Source organism: Stegodyphus dumicola, chromosome 3 (assembly GCF_044657685.1).
Source record: "Stegodyphus dumicola isolate Sdum_Otavi_A_Nest chromosome 3, ASM4465768v1".
Taxonomy (NCBI): Eukaryota; Metazoa; Arthropoda; class Arachnida; order Araneae; family Eresidae; genus Stegodyphus; species Stegodyphus dumicola.
Window position 1 is genome coordinate 134,836,356 of NC_140770.1, and position 24,938 is coordinate 134,861,293.

Sequence of the window (24,938 nt, forward strand, 5' to 3'; positions counted from 1 at the left end):
TTATTTTGAAACAACCTTTCCTATTACTCTTGGTTTCAACTCACGCTTTCTTGTCGGAATGTAAATGATCTACCGCGCGCATATCCAATGAGGTAGTAGTAAGCATTTAAGGGAAGGTTTCAGAAGGTAATTTTAGAGAGCGTGTTTTACCTGACTGAAAGGAGATGAATTTTTATTTGTATAATTTTGTACATTTTCCCTTTCGCATTTATATTTATCGAGTTTGTTCTACTATGAATTTTTATTTTAAATCTAATTTGTTTAGATATTGTATTAAACCTCTTATACAAGATTGCAATTATTACTATTACAGAGGAATTGCCTTGCATTGATTCTAATTTAATAATAAATGTAGATGCTTTAAGTTTATTCAAGTAATAAATTATATATTTATTTATATCAGCGTTTCTCAACCTTTTGTCTAACGCGTAGCATCTAAACAAAAATTGAAAACTTTAGTACCACCATTACGTTTTACAATGATTATTTTTCAATTTCTCAATGGAAATGTTTAAAAAAAAGTATATTTTCCCATTTGCACAACCTATTGGCTATTTGTATTAAATATGCATGAAAAAAATATAACAATATTGGGTTAAGAATTGGTTACCATTTTAAATATCAAAATTTAAGCTATAATATACTTCTAAAAATTTAATGTGAAATTTGGGCATGTCTAAGAGAGATCAATTCATTACCTCTGGTCTTAATTAGTTTTAACAGTAAATTAGGATCCACTTTTAATTTTATTCAGTATTAATGTTTCATATATAACATGGAAGAAAATCCTTGTTCATACAAATAGGTTGCACAAAAAGGCGATAAAAATTTGATTAGCTTTATTCGAAATGCCTTTAAATTCTTTTTTTCGGTTCAGCCAGAATTCGATCACAGGAAATTTCTATCAATTGTTGTTTTTCTTCAGGAGATAACATATCAGATACATTTGAAAAAATGGATTCCTAATCCAATTTTCTTTTTCATAATCCTCGTGAAAATATATGTTGAAATTATTTATCAGTCAAAAACAATGAGTTTTAATGTCGGATGCTAATTCTTTTATTTTTAAATTATTTTCGGTTACAAAACTTTTAAAATATTACTATCAAATTCTTTGATTATTAGCTCGATTTTTTTATAATTGCATTTATTTTATCTCTAATGGTAAACAAATTAATTTTTTCCCTCGTAATCTTAAAATTAATTCATTTAACCTTCCAAAAATATCAGCTAAATACGCTCACCGTGCCAATCATAACTCAGTAAATAAACATTTTTGCAATTCCAGTTTTGAATCAAAGAGGAAAATTTGAATTTATGATCTAAGTTCCCAAAGTTGATTTTAAACTTTGCCTATGGATAACCACCTTATGCTGGAATGTAACAAAAGCGTTCATCATCACTGCCATCTCTTGGCATAAAATCGTAAATATTATTGAATTTAAGGGTTGGCCTTAAATAAAATTAATAATTTTCACATCTAGATTTAAAAGGTTTTTCAGGTTTTCGAGAATTGTTTTAGCTACTAAAGCTTCATATGAATAGAGTAATGAGTAAATTTGGTTTCAGGTGTGAGTTTCTTTATTTGAGAAATAACACCGCAACTCTTTCCTGTTAAAGCCCGAGTTCCATCACTGCATACGGCAATGCGTTTATTCCAAGGAATATCATTCTCACACATAAAATTGTCAATTAATTACTTGGAAAATTTCATTTGCAGTTGCTCTATCGTGAAGAGATTTACAATATAAATACTCTTCGGTAATTCTTTTATATTCTTCGAAACGTATTTAAAGCAATAATTGAACAAAGCTCGTTGTATCAGTACTTTCATTCTACTGCAACACGAAATCCCCACTGTGTTTTTTTTTTCGGGGGGGGGGGATAAATATCTCTTTTATGAAATTTGCCATTTCGTGAATTCAGCTTACTGTATCATTTGATAACGGTATATTATTAAGCTCATTAGCCGCTTTTTCGTTGAATAATTTTAAAACGGTGTCTTTAGCTCTTGGTAATATAAGGTTTTCTCCAATAGTGTGAGCCTGCCCAGTCTTGGCAATTCTTAAGCTTACTAGATAACTAGCTTCCAAAGCTTTTTCACTTGAAGTAACAAACAACACATTGAGGTTGAGGGTCCATTTCATCTCCATTCCAAATAAACCCAAATGATAAAGAACTCATTATATGTTTTATAAACAATGTTTCTTTCCTTTTCAATATTCCTAGTGCTAGTAGATTGTCCTAGATCCATTCACCTATGAATCATCACTTTTCCGCTCAGTCAATCTAGCCATTTTTCCATTTTGAAAAATATAGGTTTGTTTTATTACTTTTTCACAAATAATTAAATGTACAATATATTACGAGTTATTCAAAAACAAACGGCGATATTCTAAAATCCCGTAGAAAAGTAACGAATACAAAGGAACAAGAAGACAAAATACCTAGGCAGATAGCAAATTGACGTAAAAATATAATTTTAATTGAAAATCGAGGAATATGAGCCCAGAAATGGTGGCGACATAAATTGCAGACATGCTAATAAATCGTTCAACTGTAAAAGAATTCATGAGGTACTGTTATCTTTCTTGCAAAAACTTACTTTTGATTCCTATTAAAAACAACTGTTTTGCACAGGCATTACACTATAATTTAATAAACTCAGGAACAATGGACTGTATTATATCTCACTTTTATTCTCATTAATTTACATCGTTCATGGCCACTCGAAGCCACGAATTCTCTCACACGCTCTTAGCTCACAATCTCACGTCACAAACTCCAAAAGCTCAAGGCGCATGGCCGACACTAGTAATGAAATGCGCGCGCAGGCTCAACATACCGCCCGCCTTGACATGATGTAATCATTCAAAATTAAATCTTACAATAAAAAATTACAGAATGACAATACGAAATACAGGTAAATAATTGTAAACATCAAATAATAACATCAACAAAATCAAACTACTGTAATAAGAAAATACAATAATTAATTACAAACATACTTTTTGTTTAATTTGGCATAGGTAAAAGACAAATTTTATTAATTGATCTCTTAAAAATACCTCCTTTCGTTTTCACTGAAACTACTCTAACCTTATTGTCTTTACCTAAGAATATCTCTACGATTCTGCCAAGAGGCCAGTTACATACAGGAACAATATCAGTCTTTAAAATTACCATAGTTCCAACCTTGACATTGTCTTTTTCAAAGAACCATTTAATTCTTCCTTGCATTGCACTCAAATAGTTATTTCTCCAATACTTCCAAATTGTTTGTACTATTTAAGTCAATTTTTGCCAGCTTTTTAATCTATTATCGTTCACGTTTAAAATATTAGGTTCTGCAATAGCCTTGATAGGTCTGCCTAACAGGAAGTGGCCTGGTGTCAAGATATCAAAATCCTCTGGTTCAGATGATAAAGGATGCAAGGGCCTAAAATTCAAAAGGCCTTCAATTTGAGCAATTACAGTAAGAAACTTCTCATAGGTTAGTTTTAAATTGCCTACTACGCGTTTCAAATGAAACTTAACAGATTTGACGGAAAAAACGCTTTAAGGTTGCAATAAATGCTTGACTTAGACAGGTCTGTTACCAACTCAAGATTGCAAGCTTTGGTAACAAAACAAACAAAAATGCACACATACACCTTGTTAAGGCGACCTTTTCTCTGATGTGGGTATTTTATAAAATAAGGACCAAAAAATTTCAACTCCAACCCAATTGAATGGAAAATTCGGGTTGACTCTTTCTTGAGGGAGTTGACCCCGTAAGTTGTTGACAGGGCACTGGTTTTGCTTTGAAACATACGACACACTCATGTACTATTTTTCTACAAGTGTTACGCCCGTTTAAGGGCCAAAACCCTTGTCTAACAATAGACAGTAAGCCTTGTGGACCAATATGCATATATTTCTTATGAAACATCACAATAATTAGATTAGTCAACTTATGATTCTTTGGTAAGATTATAGGAAATTTTCTATCAAAATTCAACTTACAATTAGCTAATCTGCCTCCAACTCGTAAAATTCCATATTGATCTAAAAATGGAAAAGCACTTCTTACCTTGCTATCTGGAGGTACCTTACCCTCCTTTTCAAGGCTTGAGATTTCTTTTTTAAATTTATCAGGTTCTATGTTCCGTCTTACTTTCTTCGGGAATATGCAAGGACCTGACTCGGAACAGAGAGCTTACTAAAGCTATGTTCAATAACTGTGGGAAGTAGACAGGATACACAAGAAGGGTATACAAAACCCTTTATTTTTCTCTATTTACAATAACTTCCGTACTTCGGAATACAAAGACCCACTACTTGTGGTCTAAACGTAAAAATATAAAAATAAAACTACTTAACTTTGAAATAATAAACGTGGAAGATTGGCCTTATATGAACAGGAAGCCGTATGTAGTACAGAGAACTGCTAACACTACAATACGTTTAAAGTTATCAAGAGGATTAAACCTCTGGCCTGGAAGCCAACCAGCAACTGAGTAAAACTTCTAAGGTGAGCGGCCTGCTTCGACTAACTGCTTCCTCTCTCTCGCTTGGCAAAAAGCCACAACTTAAATACTTGGCGTTCGCCAGACAAATTTTGCGTAAATACGTTAACGCTTATAATTCTGGCCGGAAGTAGAAAATAAGAAGTGATAGTAAAGATTTAAAATAAAATAAACGTTAGTAAAATTTAAGATCCTTACAAATTCACTATCTTAAATTAGCTTAATCAGTTTAAGTTCAGTTAATTTTAATTCTGAGCTCTGAAGAGGACCTGAAACCTTGTCCTTCCCCCTGCAGTTGTTTACAAACCTAAAAATAAAACTTAAAACATGAATAATTTTAGTATAATTGTTACATAAATTTAAGAAATCCTCAATGAAAGGGTTAGATTTCACATTAAGAATTATATTAGAGTCACTAAGGATTTTAAGTTCGTCTGGAAAGTTTTTCACAATGACTTCCACCGGAATCTCTCTATTTGGATAGTCGTCGTATCTCAGAAACAGAGGGCCTTTACACCACATATCATTTTGTAGAAGTTTACTGTGATCCAAACCTCGGGATATAAGATCACTCGGATTCTCCTTTGATGACACATGACGCCATTGGTGACCGTTAGTCAACTCTTGAATTGTTGCCACTCGATTTGCAACAAATGTCTTCAACTGGTAAGGATCCTTTTGTATCCATGAAAGCACGATTATGGAGTCACTCCACAATAAACTTTGTTCACAGGAATCTCTAATGCAGATATTACTCTAACCATCAACCTTGCAAGTAGGACTGCCGCACAAAGCTCCAGTCTCGGAATAGTAACTCGTTTAATAGGCGAGACTCTGGATTTACTCGTCACTAGTCTTGTCTTCACTTCTCTATCTCTCGAACGGCACTTGCAATATATGGTTGCTCCGTAAGCTACCTCAGAGGCATCTGCAAATTGATGAAGTTCCACATAGTCTATTTCTGCAATAAGAATAAACCTTTCAATTTCTATTTTACTTAAAACTTCCAATTCAGTAAAGAACTTCTTCCATTCATCAGCTTCCTTTTTTGGTAGTGATTCATCCCAATTCAGCTTTAACCTTTTCCAGGGGGTTGGGACATATATGTCCCGCACATTCACTACTTTAAATGTGTCTCAAGAAATTTCAGTAAACTATGGAGATTTAAAATTTACTCCTTAATATGGATTAGGAAGTGCAATAGCCTGTCGATTTGTTTTTCTGTTCCTTTCAGTTAAAATAAGTGACTAAATTGCCAAAATACATTCAAAATTGGACCCTATAGCCCACGGGAAAAAGTTAACAACCACAACCGTTGCAGGGATATTTTGGCTTTACTTATGATTGGCCCTAGTAAACCAATCGGGTCAAACAATCTTGCAATTGTGGACAATATTTGTCGTTTGGTAACAACTATGTCATTATCGACTTTCACTCTAAAACAGAAACAGTCTCTTCTAGACCTCCAAGACACTCCAAGTGTTGTAGATTCTGCTTCATTAGGAAAGGAATAGGCGTGATCTTCTTCCGCAAATTCAGCATGATTACTGCACCACTTGAGCAGTGTCATTCCGACACTCTTCAGTATTGCAGTTAACTGAGATTTAAGCTCCTTAGCTGTACTCAAAGATTCCGTCCACTAAGCACATCATCCATATAAAAATTTTTAAGTAAGACTGGCGCAGCTAATTGAAATTTTGAACCTTCATCAATCGACAATTGTTTAAGAGTTCTCATAGCTAAGTATGGCGCATTAACTGTACCGTAAGTCACAGTATTAAGCTCGTAGATTTTCACAGGTGCATCATTTTCTTTTTTCCACAGGATTCGGTGCAAGCATCTCTGTTCAGGGTTAATTTTAATCATTCTATACATTCTTCTAATATCCGCCGTAAATGCGAATGGGTACTTTCTAAATCTACCTTTCTCTCTAATCTCTTTCTAAATCTTAAGCATGATTGAAAAGAGATCATCTTGAATAACCCCTCCATTACGTTGTAAAGAATTTAGCGAAATTCCATTTGATGTTAAACATGATGCATTAAACACTGTTCTCAATTTAGTTGTTGTTTTTTGTATCCCATGATGTGGCATATAGTACACTACCCTAGGCTCATTTTTTTCTTCAACCTCAGTCATATGCCCAAGCTCTTCATACTCCTTTAAAAAATCCTGATACACACTCAAATATTCAGGGTCTTTAACTAATCTTTTCCATAGGGAATTTATCCTCTCAAAGGCAAAATCTTTTGAATTTCCTAAGCAAATAGGATCTTCCTTTAGTCGCATTGTTAACAATGTAACTTCCTTCTTTATTCCGCTTATGAGTTTGCAGATAATGTTCTTCACATATTGCTGTTTCTTTATTTTTTGGAATGGCTATTTCAACATTCTCTATTTCCCAAAATTTTCTCATTGTTTGTTCTAAGTCATTAGATGTTTTCATTAAATCACAATGTACGTGGCTCTGTTCTTCTGATGTAACGCTTCCCGACACTATAAACCCGAACATGCTGTTTTGTAAAATAAGACTCAAGTTTTCATATCGAATTTGTTCAGATTTTAATATCTCAAAGAAAGCCTCAGCTCCTAAAAGCATCTCTATACGTTCTGGAACATTAAAATTCTCCTCAGCTAATTTTATGTTACAAAAATCCTGCATTTTAATATCAATTTTCCTTGAAGGAATCAAATCTTGCGTGATTTTTGGTACTACTACTAAGTCTAAATGTCTCATGTAACTTTTATCTTTATTGCTAATGCATGCCGAAACTCTTTTCCGAGTTGTAAACAAGGAATCATTTTATCTGGAAATCGCAATGTTTACCTTCTCAGAATCAAAGTTGAATTTATTCGCACAGTCTCTGCTTCTAAACGATGAAGTACTGCCGCCATCAAGTAATGTTTTGAGGATATAGCTTACCCATACCATCACTAATAAAGCACATAGCCGTGCTCAGAAGAACCCTTTTTTTTTTGGATCTGTTTACACTAGTCGCTGTAAGCAGAGTATTACCGCTGTTAGGCAGAAGGTCTGGCGCTAGGGGGGAAAGTACACTGGAATTACTCGCTGTTTCGTTTTCATTTTTTTACTTCTCTTTCGATGATTTATTTTCTACTGGAAAATGCAGTGTCACGGAGTGTCTTTTCCCACAAACGGAACACGAAAACTTTGATTTGCAGTTTTTGACAGAATGACTTAAGGCTAGACAATAAAAGCATAATTTACGACTTTTGATGATTTCAACCCGATCATTCACCAGTTGTTTCAAGAAATTTGGGCACTTTGCCAAAAATGATTCTCCTCACAAAGAACACACTTTAAACCTTTTACATCGGCAAGGAATACCTTTGAAACATTTTTCGACGTTTTGTAATTGTTGCGAGATTTTTGAAAACTGTCCACACTTGCGGCAAGGGACTTTCCGCGAGATGTGAAAAATAAATCTGCTCCCTTTGCCATTTGTTGAGGCGGAAACCAACTTTCAGCTTGCCGTACAGAAATATGGGCTGACGTTTCTCGATCTAATATCTCAAACAATTTGTCTGATATTACTAACTGCTTCAGAGTTTCAATATCAGACACTTTCCTCAATTTTAAGTAATATTTGAAATTTGTGGTTAATCGCGACACGAACTGCACATGGGTCTCATTTAGGCGTTGAGCCTTTTTAAAATTTTCTAAAACAATTTGTGGTGTAGGTTCGAATTCTTTTAGAACAGTAGCTTTTACTTTTTCGTGGTCACTTACCTCCTCATCTCTAATATACACGATAATGTTCGAAGCCCGTTTCCCTAACAAGTTTAACAATATTTCCGCTTTAGATTTCTCAGGCACATTTTTTTTTCGCGAAAGCTCTTTCTAAACACGAGAAAAAATAACTCCAATTTTCAGGTTTACTCGGAACCTTCAATGTTAGTGTTCTTATACTTTTAATAAGAGAATCTAAGGAATCGGAACTTTCTCCTTTAGTTTCGTTTTGATCGTTATTAACACTTTTGGTTTCAGCTCGCAATCGAGCAATTTCCAGTTCTGTTTTACATCTCTCTAATTTAATTTGTTTTAACTGTAATACTTTAGCTTCTTCAGATTTACAATGCTCTACTATGGAATTACCCAACTCTATTACCGAATTTGGATCGGATTTAAAAGCTTCACTACTTTTAATCGCTAAATTTAAATCTGTAACAGTTATCTTTTCACTTAATTCTATATTCAGTTCTAAAGCCAATAGCTTTAAATCCTCTTTAAGTGCACCTTTTATCAACATTATACTCTTAATGAAATAACACAAGATAATAAGTAATTCTTCTCAATTACTTAAACACAGTAACACAGTATATAAATTTTCTCAAAACTCTTACACAATATCTCAAAATAACAAAATGGCACTTTATTCTTAAATCGAAACTTCTGACTTACTTGTTACTTGTAAATAACTCATAATCCATAGATCTCTGGCCCATGACGGACCACGATGTTTCGCACAGGCGTTACACTATAATTTAATAAACTCAGGAACAATGGACTGTATTATATCTCACTTTTATTCTCATTAATTTACATCGTTCATGGCCACTCGAAGCCACGAATTCTCTCACACGCTCTTAGCTCACAATCTCACGTCACAAACTCCAAGAGCTCAAGGCGCATGCGCCGACGCTAGTAATGAAATGCGCGCGCAGGCGCAACAACAACGTCTATTTATATTACTTCTTTTAAAAACACCATTTATGACAAATTTTTGTTATGTCTGTAAATATTGTTAATCCATTTTGTGAAAATAAAAATGGATTATTTTGCTAAAGTCTATGAGCAGCTATTGACATTGAACAAACTCCAGCTCGCATAAATTTACGAGTGTTTGAGAAAAAACATAAACAGAATGCTAAGATATTTAATTTTTAAATTAAATAATGGAAAATATTTTTTCTTTGCGTACCATCTACTTTTCTCTTGCGTTGAGAATCGCTGATTTATGCATATTTATTTATATTTGCGCAGATCCTGAAACTGAAAGCATAAACTTGTTTTAAATTTTACTACGCTAGAATAAGTAACGAAATTAGTTTCATTTGCATCAGACAAAATGAATGATTAATGCAATCAAAAATGCACAAAATGCCTATATATGATAGATAACTGTTTTTGTATTTATATTTTTGTATTTTAGATTACATATTCCGAACGTTACAGACCAGGTCGTACTGATTCATGTAGATTCATTTAAAAAATAGCCTTTAAATAGATGCTTTTGTAATGCATTAGCTTGTAATATTATATACATGAACAAAAAATCTTAAACACGAAACGAAACCGAGAATAATATTAATTCAGTAAATCCTGAAAATTGTTGCATATCTAGAATCGAGTTACTTGAACTTTGTTTACACCAATCAATAAACAGTAAGTAAATTTGTAAACTGATCTACCATGTTTTAGTTCCGAGGAACATGTCAAATATTTTTTTTATCTCTAAATGAATGAAAGAAAAAGTGAAGATATGTTTTGCTTCAAATTATAAGGTATTTCTCCCGTCTTCTTAGCGTGCATTCGCAGTGTAGTGGTCTGCATGCTGGGCGCGTATTAAAGAGATGCATGGCTCAATTCTTGGCGAAGGTGTTGAATATTTGCCATCTCTTCTGCTTCCAAAAAATAAACTAATGTCTCTACAATATTAGCTGTCGCACTGCCATGAGAATATGGAATCAACGGGTTGTTGAGGGTCATACTGAACGGCATGCAGGATCTCAACGCCCTTCTCTGACTAACCTCGGAGAGAACAGACATATTGTGAGGTCAGCCTTGCAAAACTATACAACCACATAGTGGGTTATTAGTCAGGAAATGGGCATTTTGCAGCACGCCCAGTATTCGCTAGGATGGTGCGTCGACGTTTGCAGCAGCGTGAACTATCAGCCCGCCGACCATTACTTCGGCTTCCCTTGACAATGCACGATATAGAGAGACGGTGACTGGTGCGGCGAGCGAAAAAGCTGGAAAGTGTTGCTCATTTTTCATCTCTCCTGCTTCCAAAATACCTAATGTCTCTACAAAGTGATTGCCGGATATTTGAGATTCCGTTAATTGAAACGTCGGATATATGGAATCCGTATCATTGAAATTCAGTTATGTACGAATCACTATTTGTTTCCTGTTCCGAAATTTTGAACTGAATTACTTTATATAAATCTACAAAATATATCTAAACGTCTTTTTAATTGTCTCAAGCCAATGATTATAAAAAAGCTGATTGAGAAAATTGTTTGCCTCGGATAATTGTCAAATATCCAGGGTTTGCATAATTTGGTTAAGGATAACTGGAATCCCTGTAATACTTGTTATACTTAATTCTAAGTTTGGAAAGTGTGTTTAAACTTTTTTTATCATCTCAACTTCAAAATATCTGGTAAATATTTTTAGTATACATACTGCACTATTCTATATTTGATATGTGTTTCTATTTATTTGTTTATAATTTGGTTTTATTTTTGAATTGTGTATACCATTTTTTTTTCATTTAATTAATTATTTATTAACTGCATTTTGTGCAAAGATGTTATGATATTTTTTTGGCTCATTTTATTTCATTTTGATTTTGTTGCAACTTATTGTGCTTGTAAGTGTTTATTTTAAGAAATATATTACGTACCTTTCAATTCTAAGTCCGCAGATGCTTTAATTGTAAAAGTGGTTCATGTAGGACTAGAGATATGAAGATAAATCTTCATATTTAGCTTTGACCACATCTAGCAATTTATTAGCAACACATTGCAAGTTTTTTTTAAAACCTTTCAAAGATCTTATAAGGTACTTCCTCCCTCCTTCCTGCATGCCTTCGTAGTGTAACGGTAGCACATTCGACCCGTATTCGAGAATACCAGGGTTCGAATCCCGGCGAGGGCATTGCTCATTTTCCCCTTCTCCTAAATCCAAAAATCCTAATGACTCTACAGTAGCGCCGGAACTAAAAGGTGGTGGATGTTGATTCTTCACCACCAGGGTTCGGCGATAGGGTCCCCTAATCTCCAGTCGCCATTTAAAGGGGGGAGAGTGTATAAGGTATTTTCTCTCTTTCTGCACGCCTTCGTGGTGTTAAGGTAGCACACTCGGCGCGTATTCCAGAGGTCCAGAGTAGAGTCCTGGCAAAGGCATTGCACATTTTTCACATCTCTCGCTGCAAAAAAAGCTTTAATAACTCTACAAACTAAAGGCAATTTTTTCTGAAATTTTCAGAAATTCGTACTCTTCTACTTCAAATAGCTTTATAAATAACATCTATGAGTGACCGTCAGTCAATTTGATAAAGATTCTTATTATTCTTTTACTGTTCAACTTTCTGCTCAATAATTACTATCTTAGATTATACAGGAGAATTTTGGCTGATTTCTCTTTTCTTCTTGGATTAGTTATAGCTGTTTGTTTGGCCTGTAATAGCTTTTATTTTTCTTTTCAAAAGTTTTAAAGTATTTTTATTCATTTAGGGCAGTTACTTAAACAGATATGCATATACCAGGCAGCAGAACACTCGAGTATATATTTCTTGTTGCTAAAGGTTCGATTTGGAATTTTTGATGGATGTAACTTTCAAACTAGAATAAATGTATGAGACTCTTTAAATGTCCATTAAATTGCACATCCTCCTTTATCTGGCATTTCAGCCATATTTCCATAAAAAAGAAGTCATCTGTAGTGAAATAGTCTTGCAAAATAAGAAGGAAAAAATTCCACCATACTCCATTTAGGAGCCCTCAAAGCATCATTAGTTCTCTTTCTACCTATAACGAAAAGAAACCATTCCTTTTTTATTCTTATTGAATTTAAATTTTTTTCAATTCTCTTTCAATCTTTTGTCGTTTTATCACAGAAAACAGAAGTATATTTTTTTACTACGTATAAAAATAATTTGTTATCCAATTCTGGATCATCTTTGACTATAAAGTGAGAGTTGAAACGAGAATTACAGCTTTTTGTTTTCATATAACATACACAATTCCACCATTATACTCTCTAGAGGAGCAAATATTATTTAATAAACCTATTCCTTCTTCCAGTTTCAGCTCTCAGAAATCAATAACTTATTCTCCTGCGTAATTTCTAGAAAAGAAATTGTTCTAATGAAAAACTTAAATGCCCATTAAAGCGGTACAGTTTCTTAGGTATCTTAGGAAGAAGGATATAATGTATTAAAGATAGTTTAAGCTCTCTCGAAAATAAAGCTGTTGCCAGTTAAATCTTTAGAAACGTTCTGTAGATCTTTAGATGTTTGTAATCTATCGCAGTTTATTCCGATGTTCGAAAATCTTGGATAATTAAGCTGATTTTTTCTGTTTAAGTCAAATAATTTTTTGTTGCAAAACCATAATTGATCTTAAAATGAATTTTACTGTGATGTAAAAGGATAAAACATTTTTTAGGTCATTTATTTTATTCACGATCACATTTGTAAAAATCGCTTGGTTCTGATTAATTATCCTAATTCTAACCAACTTTACCGTCAGCTTTTAAAATAATTATTTCCTAGCTGATTTTCGTTCACATTTTTTATATTAAATGGCGCTAGTGGTTCTGTTTCCTATCGTTCAGCTGGAAATGTTTCGAATTCTCTGTTATTGTTGATTACGTATAAGTTGATCTGTCATTATGTTCACTCCCGTAGCTAAAGAAAGATTCCTATTTAACCTTCGAAAATTATAGTTTTGCAAATTCCCTCACGTTAGGCCTATTCGTAAGCCTCATTGTTAGTGTTTTTAATATTTGTTTTCAGTCGTGTTCTAATGTTATATTAGTATAATGAAGGTACTATTTTCTATGCCAAACACGAAACTAATTTTTAGTTTGACTGAAGCAAAGCGATAAAATTAAATTTTTTTGAACACTGCGAAAATTTGCGAATGCTGCTCTGTGTAAATTTGACTTTTCTGTTTCCAAAATATCAAATTGAAAAGTGCTTATTCAAAAGAGGATAAAATACAAGATGTCTGCCGCTTTACCTGGGCCTAGTTTATTTGAATATGCCAGAGCTAGGATGGCTATCTGCGGGAGAGAAGGGATGCCTTCGTGAAGGACTTTCTGAGGGACGCTGGATCAGATTCATGTCACACATGCGGAAAAGTACGAAAAACAGCCATCCAACCAGCCCTTTCTCCTATGATAGAAGCCATGTCAAGTCGAACTACCAGTTTTCAGCGATCTTAACCACTCGGCCACTGGTAGGACTTACTTACCTGAGCCATATTCCAGATGAATCGAACAAAATCACAGTGTTGAAATTAGTGCATAATTACAGAAGAAACCACTGCAAACAGGCTGGAGACTAGATTTACACCAGGCACGTTTTCAAAATTTTATTTAATTTCAATTTTTTATTTTATTAATCTTAACAGAAGAAACTAACTCCAAATTAAAGTACTAAATTAATCCAAAAACGGAAACTTCGGGTTAACGTACACTTTGTGTAAATTGGTTCTGTGCCATAGATCCTTCTTAAATAAGTAAATAAAACAATGCAAGGCGAAAACGACGATTGCGAAGTTTTTGAACCGCTTTATTTTCGATGACGATATTTTGTACCACGATGTTTTAGGACTGCGATGTTTCCTCTTTGCTTTATTTTCTCCTACGATGTTTTGTACCACGATGTTTTCGCCTCGCGTTGTTTTCTCCGCGAACTTTTCATCCGTGACGTTTTTGCCGCGATATTTTCGGCGGACACCACAGCAATAAATATCCTTCGATACCGTATCATAGGCCCATTACTTTCAAAGAGTGAAAATAAAGAATTTTAAAATCATACAGATTCGCAATACTTATATGGCAATAAAGTTCTTACGATTTCTTGTTAAGAGTTCTACTTCTTTAAAGAGAGGAAAATAGAAATTTTATTGCTGTGCAGATTCCCTGTACTAACGTGGTAGCAAAGTTCTTTTGATTTCGTGGCGTAAGTCTTACTCTTTCTAGAAGCAAAAATGATAACTATTATCGTCGTATAACTTTGTAGTATCTAGGTAATAATATAATTCTGTTAATTTCGTGACTGATTCCTTCTTCAATTTTAGAGACATTAGGTATTTTTTAATAGCAGGAGAGATGAAAAGTGAGCAACGCCTTCGCCGGGAATCGAGCGACAGACCTCTGGAACACGCACTCAGCATGCAGACCACTACACCACGAAGGCACGCTAAGAAAGCGGGAGAAATACCTCATATATTCCCCCTTTTTAAAGGGCGACTGGGACTTTAGGAGACCCAAAATCCTGGGTGGGTACATTCATCATCCACCACCCTTTTAGTTCGAGCGCCAATGTAGAGACATTAGGTACTTTTAATAGCAGGAGGGATGATAAAAGAGCAACGTTTTCGCCGGGAATCGAACCTCTGGAATACGCGCCCACGGTACAGACCACTACACCACGAAGGCACGCTAAGAAGGCGAGAGAAATATCTTATACAGTAAACAAAAATAAAAAATTTTATCATCATGTAGCTTCGTTCTACTTACATACATATTCAGTAATTAAGCTCTTTCTATTTCATGATATACATCCTTCTTCAAGAAGCAAAAGTGATAAATGTTGTCATGGCGTAGATTCGTTTTTCAGGAATTTATTTCAGATAAATTACTAGCATGCTTCTAACGGGTATGCGTTATTATACTTTTCATGTCTAAAATGATTTACAGCGGCATTATAAAGCCCCTTTGTCTAGAGCCTCAAGCACTGTGGGATCCAAGAATCTGTCGCGCTTATAATGATAAAATCGTCATTTCTTTTATGGGGACCTGCTTAGTAGAAAGCGGTGGATTTATCTCTAAAAAGATTGCTAATCTTTAAAAAATATTTTTTCTTTATTAGAATAAAACAATGCCTAAGCATTTTTTTCTTGAAATATACTTAGTAGCAACGTTAATGAAAGGGTAACGCTTCTGAAAGATATTACCTAGGATAAGAGAAAATTTGTAAATCATTTCAATGCACTATTATTTCTTAAAATTTATTACCATTATTTCTTAAACTTTAGTTTTCGTATCGAAAAGAAAATCAGCAGGAGTTGTGAACGTAAACCAAATTCACGAAAATTGTATAAAACAAACAAAATAATTTAAAGTTAGGTAACGGACCTCGTTCGAAAGGCGTTTTTTCAAAATGTTTCTTATATTTCTGAATTTGATGAGAGTATTTATTGGATTGCATTCCCCCTTGAATATAATCACTAGAAAAATGATAAAAAAAAATCATTAGTTTGTGAAACTGATGCAAAAGACTGAAAATATTATATAAAAATTAACAAAAACTTCAACTACCGCTGACAAGAAAATAATGATGATAAAAACATGTTTTTGACTTTATATTAACCATAAGCATACAGTGAAGTAGAATAACTGGAAAATATTAATTTACTAGTAATGTATGGCTAAATATGTTAGTCAACACACAAAAATTTAGAAATAATGCATACAACCTCTTAATGTATGTTATGCATAATAATATCAAACCCTGCGTGCAAAATTTCAAGTGATTTTATAAGGAGATTTTAGAGTTGTCATGGTTACTGTGAACATAAGTCATAAAAAAAGTTATCAAAAATAGCATTTAAAGTTCTCAGATTAACATTAAATTACATACATGCAAAACTATTCCCGTTGTCAAAAGAAAATGAGAAAATACATAATAAAAATACTTTGCCAGATACTAATCGAAATGCTTAAAAGTATTTAGTTAACAAGTAACATAAAACATAACAAGTAACAATTAAAGCTCGAAAATTGCATTTTTAATTTTCCCTTTAAACTTTCACTTCCGCTGTGGCAAATAATAATTTCCGGTTCTTCGTCTCTCAGAACAACTAGTATATGCCTACTTCTAATACAATCAAGAAAAGAAAAGTTGTTTTTGTTAGCTAAGAGTGTGACCTTTAAAAATGTGAAATAAAAAAAAAATTCACATTTTTAAAGGTCACATTTAATCTTGCATATAGGATGAATTTTGACAATAATTATTTATTCAGTTAGATATATAATATTAATTTAGCCTATTAACATATATAATTTTTGAAATGATGGGTAAATTGGTAATTTTCCCACTTTGAATTTTTGGTGATTAGTTTTTAAGATTTGTGCTAAAATTGATTACCAATGTAAATAACCAAGTCCTTGATTGAATTATAATGACTGGATGCACTGCTTGAGATTACGAGTAGTTACTATAACGGTGTTACATACTGAGATTTCTGAGATTATGAACATGTTGAGTACAGACGAATGTGTACATATTATTCTGATAAAAAATTATCACGAATGATTCTTTTAAACTGCACATGTGTATGAAATCGTTTTTTCAGAAACTGTTACGACTTTCATCGATATCCAGTCACAAATGGTATTTTAATTTCTTTTACTGTTGACAAAGAAATTTGTTATTAATTAATAAAGATTTTTCTTTAGGGATTTCCCGAAATTCTGGATGTAATTAAGCAGCGAACATGTATTACCTTTAATGTCTCCATTTTTTTTTTAAAGTTTGAAATGTTGTAAAACGTTTTTGAGGACACTACTTTATCAAAAATAAATATTTTGGAGTAGTGTATGCTATTATTAGAAAGCACAGAATGCTTCAAAGATGAACTATTCTCTAATTTATCATCTACTTGCATACGCCAGATCAGATCAGAGATTTATTTTTCAATGATCGTCGTTTAACATTTAATGATATTTTTAAACAATTTCTTGCGTTATATGGATCCCGTCAAGCAGTTTTGGGAGCTCATTTGAGCTTGTGAATCTCCGCTTCCCAAACTGTACTTTAAAATTGTAATCTTTTCTAAAAACAATTATGATTTCGAGTGGCCCTGGAGATGTTGTCTCAAGACGAGTTTTCCTTACAGTGCTTTGTCATCAATGATGAAACACGCATCTATACTTTTGAAAGCTACAGCACTCTCAAAGGGTGAAGAAAAATCAAAAAAGAAGAATTCAGTCGAAACATCAAAATAGTATTGACAGTTCTTTTTTCAATTGTCATGATGTAATGCATCATGAATTTCTATCAACTGACCAGAATGTGAACGTACTTCAAAAATGTTAGTTGAAAACAAATGAAGGTGTATATCGTGAACTTATCGTCGCAATTTTATAAAAATAATTTTTCTTATTTGTTTATCTTCATCTGTACTTTGTGGTACAATAATATTGATTTTATTTAGTAATCTCTTGTGGATTTGCATTTCTGAAATTATAACTTTTGTCTAGTTTGCTGTATGTCATTTGGCTAAATTATGCCTAATTATCATCAACATTGTGCATGTTGATGATGATTATATGAATGATGAAGATATTATTTGTTCAGCTTTTTTTTGTTAAAGGTGCAATTTTCCCAGGTGCAACCCAGGTGCAATTTTCAACAGCATACATATTCGCTTGTGTTTTAATGTGGATCAGTTTGTTCAATTCCTCGTCGGAACTGGAGTATTGCTCAGGTCAAAAGTTTCACAAAAGCTATTGTAAAGCTGATTCAGAATGCCGTTTCATAGTTTGCTTTCTATAGTATTCTAAGCTATCTATGGTATAGTTTTTTTATACTATATCCATATTCAGCACAAATTTGTTTAGAAGCCTCTGTAACACCTACACTGAATTTATACACGTCATTCTGAATACTGCTTCGTCTTTTTAACTTAACACTTCATACTTCAGAGCCTAGAAAAATCACCTGGTTAGCCGGAAAAAAGCCGTTTATTATTATTATCAGGATTATAATCATTAGCCATAATTTAGGCTATTAAATGCCATGGTCATCTTTTCTAGTGGTATCCAAGAAAGGATTCTGAGAAGCAAAACGAAAATGAATTTATGTACCAAGTCAGTATCATATATTCCAGGGGATTAATCTGCCTCAATAACTCGGATAGCTAGCTGAATTCGAGCCTGAAATAATCTATTTTTCCTGAAATTTAAATTCCTAATCTTCATTGGTTTCAAAGCTATTTTGATAGATGTAATTTAATCATTGAAGGCTGCTTTAAATTTTCCAGTAAGACCTATTAAAAATGAACTTTTCACAAAAAGCTTTGGCTTCAACATTAAAGGGATTCCGTATATAAAGATCTTATGTCAAAAAATGTGTCTGTAACTGGAAATAAAAATGAATGCTAGTGTAAAATCATACTTACATGCTTCGAAAAGGAAATTTAGATGAGATTTAAATCAATATGATTATGCCAAATAACATTAAAATATTAACAGAAATATACTGTGTCATTTTATATATCAATGAGATGCGCCAATTTTCATAATTACGATTTTCCAGAAACATTTCGATTGAAAAAATCAAGGCCACTAGGAGTTCGATATTTCTGTTTCAGTGTGTCAAGCTTTACTCATACAATCTACAAAACCAATTCTATTGGACGATACAACAGATTATAACTGTGTGTGATCGTTAAGGGAGGAAGATTATTTCAACCTGAAGATCTGTTGCATACTAATAGCAGTGAGTTGTGAATAATGCCTGGATCGATAATCACCATGGCAGAGGTATTTGCCTGTCATTTCAGGCAGAATGATGGATAACTCTTAAAATGACAGTAAACTATAGTTTGAAGTCCATAATCCTAAGCATATCTATGTGATTACATGATTGGCCAGCCTTATGAAATTTTGTCTCATAGGAGGTAATGGTATTTAATTTCTTATTTTAAAAAATGCTGCATTTAATTAATTGCGCTTAAATATCATATTAAACCACACTTATTTATTTTATTATTATAATACAAAAGCAGATTTTAGAGCAGAGTTAGTTATTATAGGATAAACATAGGTACTTTTAACATATTTTATACAGTTAAGGTTTATTGGTTTTGTTCCCTTACGTACAAGGGCCTACTGTTTACAGAGGCAAGCAGGGCACTCTCTTCGAAGCTCCATTTTGAAGAAAACTTCCAAATACTCTTAAAATGTTTAAAATATGTAAAATATTATTCATGTTATCAAATTTTGGTTTTAAAATTCCTTCATCACGCAGAAGGAAAGAAGTCTAAAAGAAATGCATAAAAGAAGTCTGTATTCTAGACGACTGGTATTGTGCGTCCCAAATACTTCCCGCCACCAAAGGGTGCATTTGAATTGAGCTTGCAGTCATGCAAACTGAATTAAAGGTGGAAATATGTTCTATTCACTGAGGAGTCGCGCTTTGCTGTACAGAATGACTCTCGACGTATTTACGTATGGGAAAACCACACTATATCTTTCGTCTAACATACAGAAAAGGGATACCTAACCAGGAGGTAAGATTCTGTTCTTGTATGGAGAGCAGTATCTTTAGGCGAGCACACAGACCTATAAATGCAACTAACATGGATCTCGCAATGCTCATAGGTAAAATGTAAAACCAAATATATATACTATTTATTGTTCGTCCATATGCTGCCGCTGTTGGCGATACCTTCATTTTGCAAGCAGATAATGCCCGTCCTCACATTGCTCGACTCGTGCAGCAATTTATCGAAGAAGAAACTGTAACGGAATAGTCCAAACGGAGTAGCCAAAGCTTTTCTGATCTTAATCTCACTGAGCATCGGGAGGCGTGCTGCTGGTTTCTAAACCCCTTCTCAAACCCTAGATGGGCTTAGATCTGCTTTACATGGATTTTACATGGACAATGGACATTTCTATCCAGCGCGACACTTCAGAAATATACACCATGACAACTAAGGTCCTTGCCAGGCATTTATTTTCGCAACCATTGATCTTAGACATATTACAGTAATGTTTTAAACACTTTAAATTTTCGTATTTTGGCAATTTTAAATTAAAAAATAAGTTATGCAAAATGACATAATAAAATTTTTCATACGTTTTATGTTTAAGAAAGTTTTATACTCTTTATAAGAACTCAAAATCAAAACGCTTGGCTCTTTTACAAAGAAAGTTGATCAAGATGATTAACATAAGAATTTAGGATGTTTGACGTTATCTTCAACTTGAGTTGACTTATCGGTTAATAAATAAATACTCATTCGAGGTTTAGTTTTCGCTTTAAATGCCATTTAACGACATTCTTTTGTGATTTATTCGTAGTTTACTTTCTTAATTTACAATTTTACCACAAGTGATATGCAAAAAGAATTTTCGCACAAGTAGGTTTTCAAATACTATATACATTATTAATATTCTCATGAAGTTTAATTATTGTAAAATCATAATCTAATAATCATGAGAAACAACCTTTAATCTAAATTCCAAACCATTAATTCATTAAATAATTAAACTTATTTGTTTTATTTTTAATTTATACATATATAATGTTATGAGTTCGATACTAAAGCTTGCAAGTATTTTCTGGAATACAAATTCTATAAGACTCTATAAGTAAAATCTGTTTTTTGAAAAAAATTAAATCGTTCTATACTTTTCTCTTTTAATCTCATAACTTAATGTTTTAGCATCAAAGACCGTTTTTTAAACGAGTATTTTATTTTTGTTCACGTATAAAATGGAACATTCGCTGTTCAGTCTGTGAGCGAACCCTGAATACATGCGCAAAATTTAAAATGAAATATTTCAGTCACTTTTTCTTGCACGAGAGTCAGAGGTTTTATATTTTATTTTTATACTAACTATATTTTTTAATATATGCACAAGATAGGTACAACGATAGGACAGCGATTATCAACAGTTGGTACGCAAGAGAAAAATAGGTGGTAAGAAAATAAAGTATTTTTAACTATTAAACTAAAAAATCTTGTGAAGAAAACGAAAAATTGGCAGAAATTTCCTGTGATCGAACTCTAACTGAAGATTTAACCAAAAAAAAAAAAAACCTCTCATTAACTTTTGGCTGAACCCCAAGAAAGAATTTAAAGGCATTTCAAATAAAAGTTATTAAATTTTTATTGTCTTTTCGCAGAGCCTATTTGTGTGAATAAGTATTTTCTTCCACGTTTTATTTAAAAAAGAAATGTAGAAAAAAATTAAAGGTGAACCCTAATTTACGGTCAAAGTTAAGTGAAATAAGACCAGATATAAAGAAATTATCTCTCTTAAGCAAGCTCAAATTTCATACTAAATTTTAGAACTAAAGTCTCATGACTTAAAATATTCAATTAAAATGGTAACCAAATTTTAATTTAATATTTTTTTTATGTGTGCACGTTTGATGCAGCCAATAGGTTGTGCAAATGACAAAACATATTTTTTTAACTTTTCTATTGAGAAATAATCATTTTAAAATGCAGTGGTGGTGCAGTGGAGTTTTTTAGTTTTGTTTAAATGGTACAAGTTAGTCAAAAGATTGAGAACCGCTGATATAGGAAATTAGATTTTGCAATTTTTACAAAGCTGCATTTTTTTAAAATCATATGCACAGGAAACGAGACAACATATAGGAAACTAGATTTTTCAATTTTTACTAAACTGATATATTTAAGTTTAATATCACCAAGATATGAATATTTGCGTTATTTAAAACATATTTGTAACTGTAAGGATATGTCTATGATCAATGGTTGAGAAAACGAAGGACGGCAAAGGACTTTTTCGAACGCAGTATGTATTTGTTACCGGCAAAGTATGAAAAACAGCATTCTATAGAATAACTAGGCGTTTTATAAAATGCTGAAAACTGGCCTGCAATGCATGAAACGATTAAACATTTCACACATTGCTTAGTCATTCTAATTATCATTGGTAAACATACCAAATGACAAACCAGCAAAGTATGAAATACATTTCCATAATCATATAAAATGCCTAGAGAAAGTATATAATAATTCGTGCAGTACATTGGCAGCTGTAATGGATGTGACACAGGATAGGAACTTCTGAAAGAATTTTAAAACTTGTACACGATATTATAGTTGATTTGTATGTTCTAAGAACTTGCTTAGAATTGAAGGTATTCAACGATGATTGCAAGCTTTTAGCAGGTAATTCATACACTCTATTACTGTTTTGTCGGCAATATTCAGAAACCATATCATGGCCATTAATAGAAACTTTTTTTAATGGTATGATCTATAATTATGAAAGCAATGCATTGCTTGTTGTTCTGCAGAGGGCTGCACCTTAAATCTTATCTTTGTTTTCAAAAATCAAGAAAAAAAAACAGTTAAGTCCTTCGTAAAAACCAAAGGTGATTTATCGAGAACGAAAAATATTTAAATCAAAGGAAAGCACAGATGTTTACAGTGTGTTTTTACTTTACGTATACCCAAAACTGACTCTTAATCGCACTGCTTGGCGACAGTTTCATGGTCAACGGAGTAACACGTTAGTCATCTTTATAAATTATAATAATAAATATAAATTGTAACAAATTTATGATCATTTAGAGGTTTCCTGGAAGGAATTCTGAAATTATCTAGTGGATCATAGAAAAGCCATACTAAAATAATTATGGAAACCATCATAATGGTAATCAATTAACTTTAGTAAAAGTGATAGTTCCCTTATGAGAAGAATGTATATAATTAGACCAGTGTTAAAAAGCGATTGTAATATTTTGACTTCAGAAATCATGATAAGGACTTTTTCTATTCGTACTGAAATTTCTGAGATACACATAGGTTTTTAAATTTTATCAAAAACAGATTAAAAATTTCAGGAGTGTTCAAAGTAGTCTCCTCCAGCATCAATGCAGCTCTGTAGGCCAATTTTCCAAAGATTCAAGTCATTCATTTCTTGGAATCGATGAAAAAATACATTTATAGCCTCATCAATCTCATCTTCGGAATGAAAATGTCGTCCATGTAAGTTCTTTTTTAGATTAAAAAAATAACCAAAAGTCACACATAGCTAGGTTGGGTGAAGAGGGTGGATGTTCTGTCACTTTGGTATGATTTTTGTTCAAGAAATTCAATTGCCAATCTTGCTGAATGAAAAGATGCATTGTCATGGTGAAGCATGAGTCTTCTGACATTCACTTTTTGAAGAATTTCTGGAAGACACTTAGTGGTGTACGAGCTGTATGTAGACAGTTAGTGATGACTGTCTTCTGTTCTTCCAGCTTGATGGCTTTGACCAATCTTATACTTCTACAGAAAATGCCGTGCATTACTTTGCTGATGGTCTTTTCACCACTGTGGGTGTGGAATCATCTTCAAAAATACATACTTTTACTTTCTTGACGTCTAGGAAAGTCAAAAAATGGTATGAACGCTTCATCACGATTTTGGAAATAATGCGGTGGGCCACCATTTTTAAGTAATTTAAGGGTTTCTTTACTGATTCTGAATTACTTCTCTTTTTGGTTCCTAAATTAATTATGGGGAACCCAACGGGAAACTAGTTTTTTCATATGCAGATCTTCATGAAACATTTTATGTATGGAGGCGGATTAAATGTTAAGTTCCTTTGGTACAATTTGGTAGGTGCAGCGATTATCATCGATTAACATTTTCCGTATGGCAGACACATTATCCGGAATACACTATTGACAACGGCCTTCCTCGTTCTGAAGAGTGTTGCGACGTCTTTGAAATTTTGTAAACCATCTGAATACCGTAGAACAAGATGGACCTTCATTTCTAAAGGCTAATTGAAGACGTCGAACGCATTCTTCTTGATTTAATCCCACTTTAAAATCCTACCGCAATAATGTTCTCGCGTCAATACCATTTTTCCTTGCGCCTGAAATTTATTCTACTCTAAACTACTTGCAAATGGCCAATAAAAAAACGCTTACTAGGCTAAAATAATTCATATTTCAAATATAACCGTTCATTTTTTTCTGTCACTCGTCGTCTGCGTGTATCTCAAAATTTTCAGAGTGATCTCCAGTATTATAATGGGAAAAATAACGTATGAACATTAGTAAACTGAATTCAAAGAAATATCACTGCAAATTCACTGAAATCTTGCTAATACAATTAAGTTTTCGACGTATCTAGATCGCTGTGCTCATTTACAATTAAAACTTAAAGCACTGTTTCTATGGCTTCTATTTTAAGACAATTCCCCAATTTATTATTAGTCCATGTAAGCAGAATAGGTAGGAGAGTGTAATGTAAAACAACTACCATATCCTATTGATGATAACTGGTTCAAATGAAGAATAAAATTAGTGCGCTTTAAACCACGAGATCCCTTCATTACATTTTAAATTAATTCAACGCCTGAAGCTCTTTTGTAAGTCTGCTAATTAACAGACATTAGAATTCTAGAAATTTCCATTGCTGATGAAAATGTCTAACCTCGAAAATTTATTCTTGGTAGTTCTTATTGTTTAAACCATTTTATAATTAATGATTTACATGAAGTATCTGGAAGCTCTATTATTGATTTTTTAAACTGACTTTAAGAAGCTGCCAGGGCTAATGATTAATTAGCGCCTCAATCGTTTAAAATTGCGACAGAATAATCTAAATTATACAAAAAATGAGATATGTTGCATTATTTCTATAATTACTCAGTTAATCTTTTTATGTTAATGAAGTGTG

General features: G+C 32.9%; 1 protein-coding gene and 1 long non-coding RNA gene across 2 annotated transcripts in view; one reads left to right on the top strand and one right to left on the bottom strand.

The window, feature by feature from the left end:
• LOC118203648 (uncharacterized) overlaps window positions 1-8,990 on the bottom strand; it is a 266,369-nt gene extending 257,379 nt beyond the window's left edge. Inside the window, exon 1 of the long non-coding RNA XR_015040019.1 lies at window positions 8,932-8,990. This is a non-coding gene — a long non-coding RNA (uncharacterized LOC118203648). The remainder of the gene's footprint in view (window positions 1-8,931) is intronic.
• Window positions 1-24,938, top strand: part of LOC146998093 (corticotropin-releasing hormone receptor 1-like) — a 315,521-nt gene that overhangs the window by 141,600 nt on the left and 148,983 nt on the right. The window lies entirely within an intron of this gene.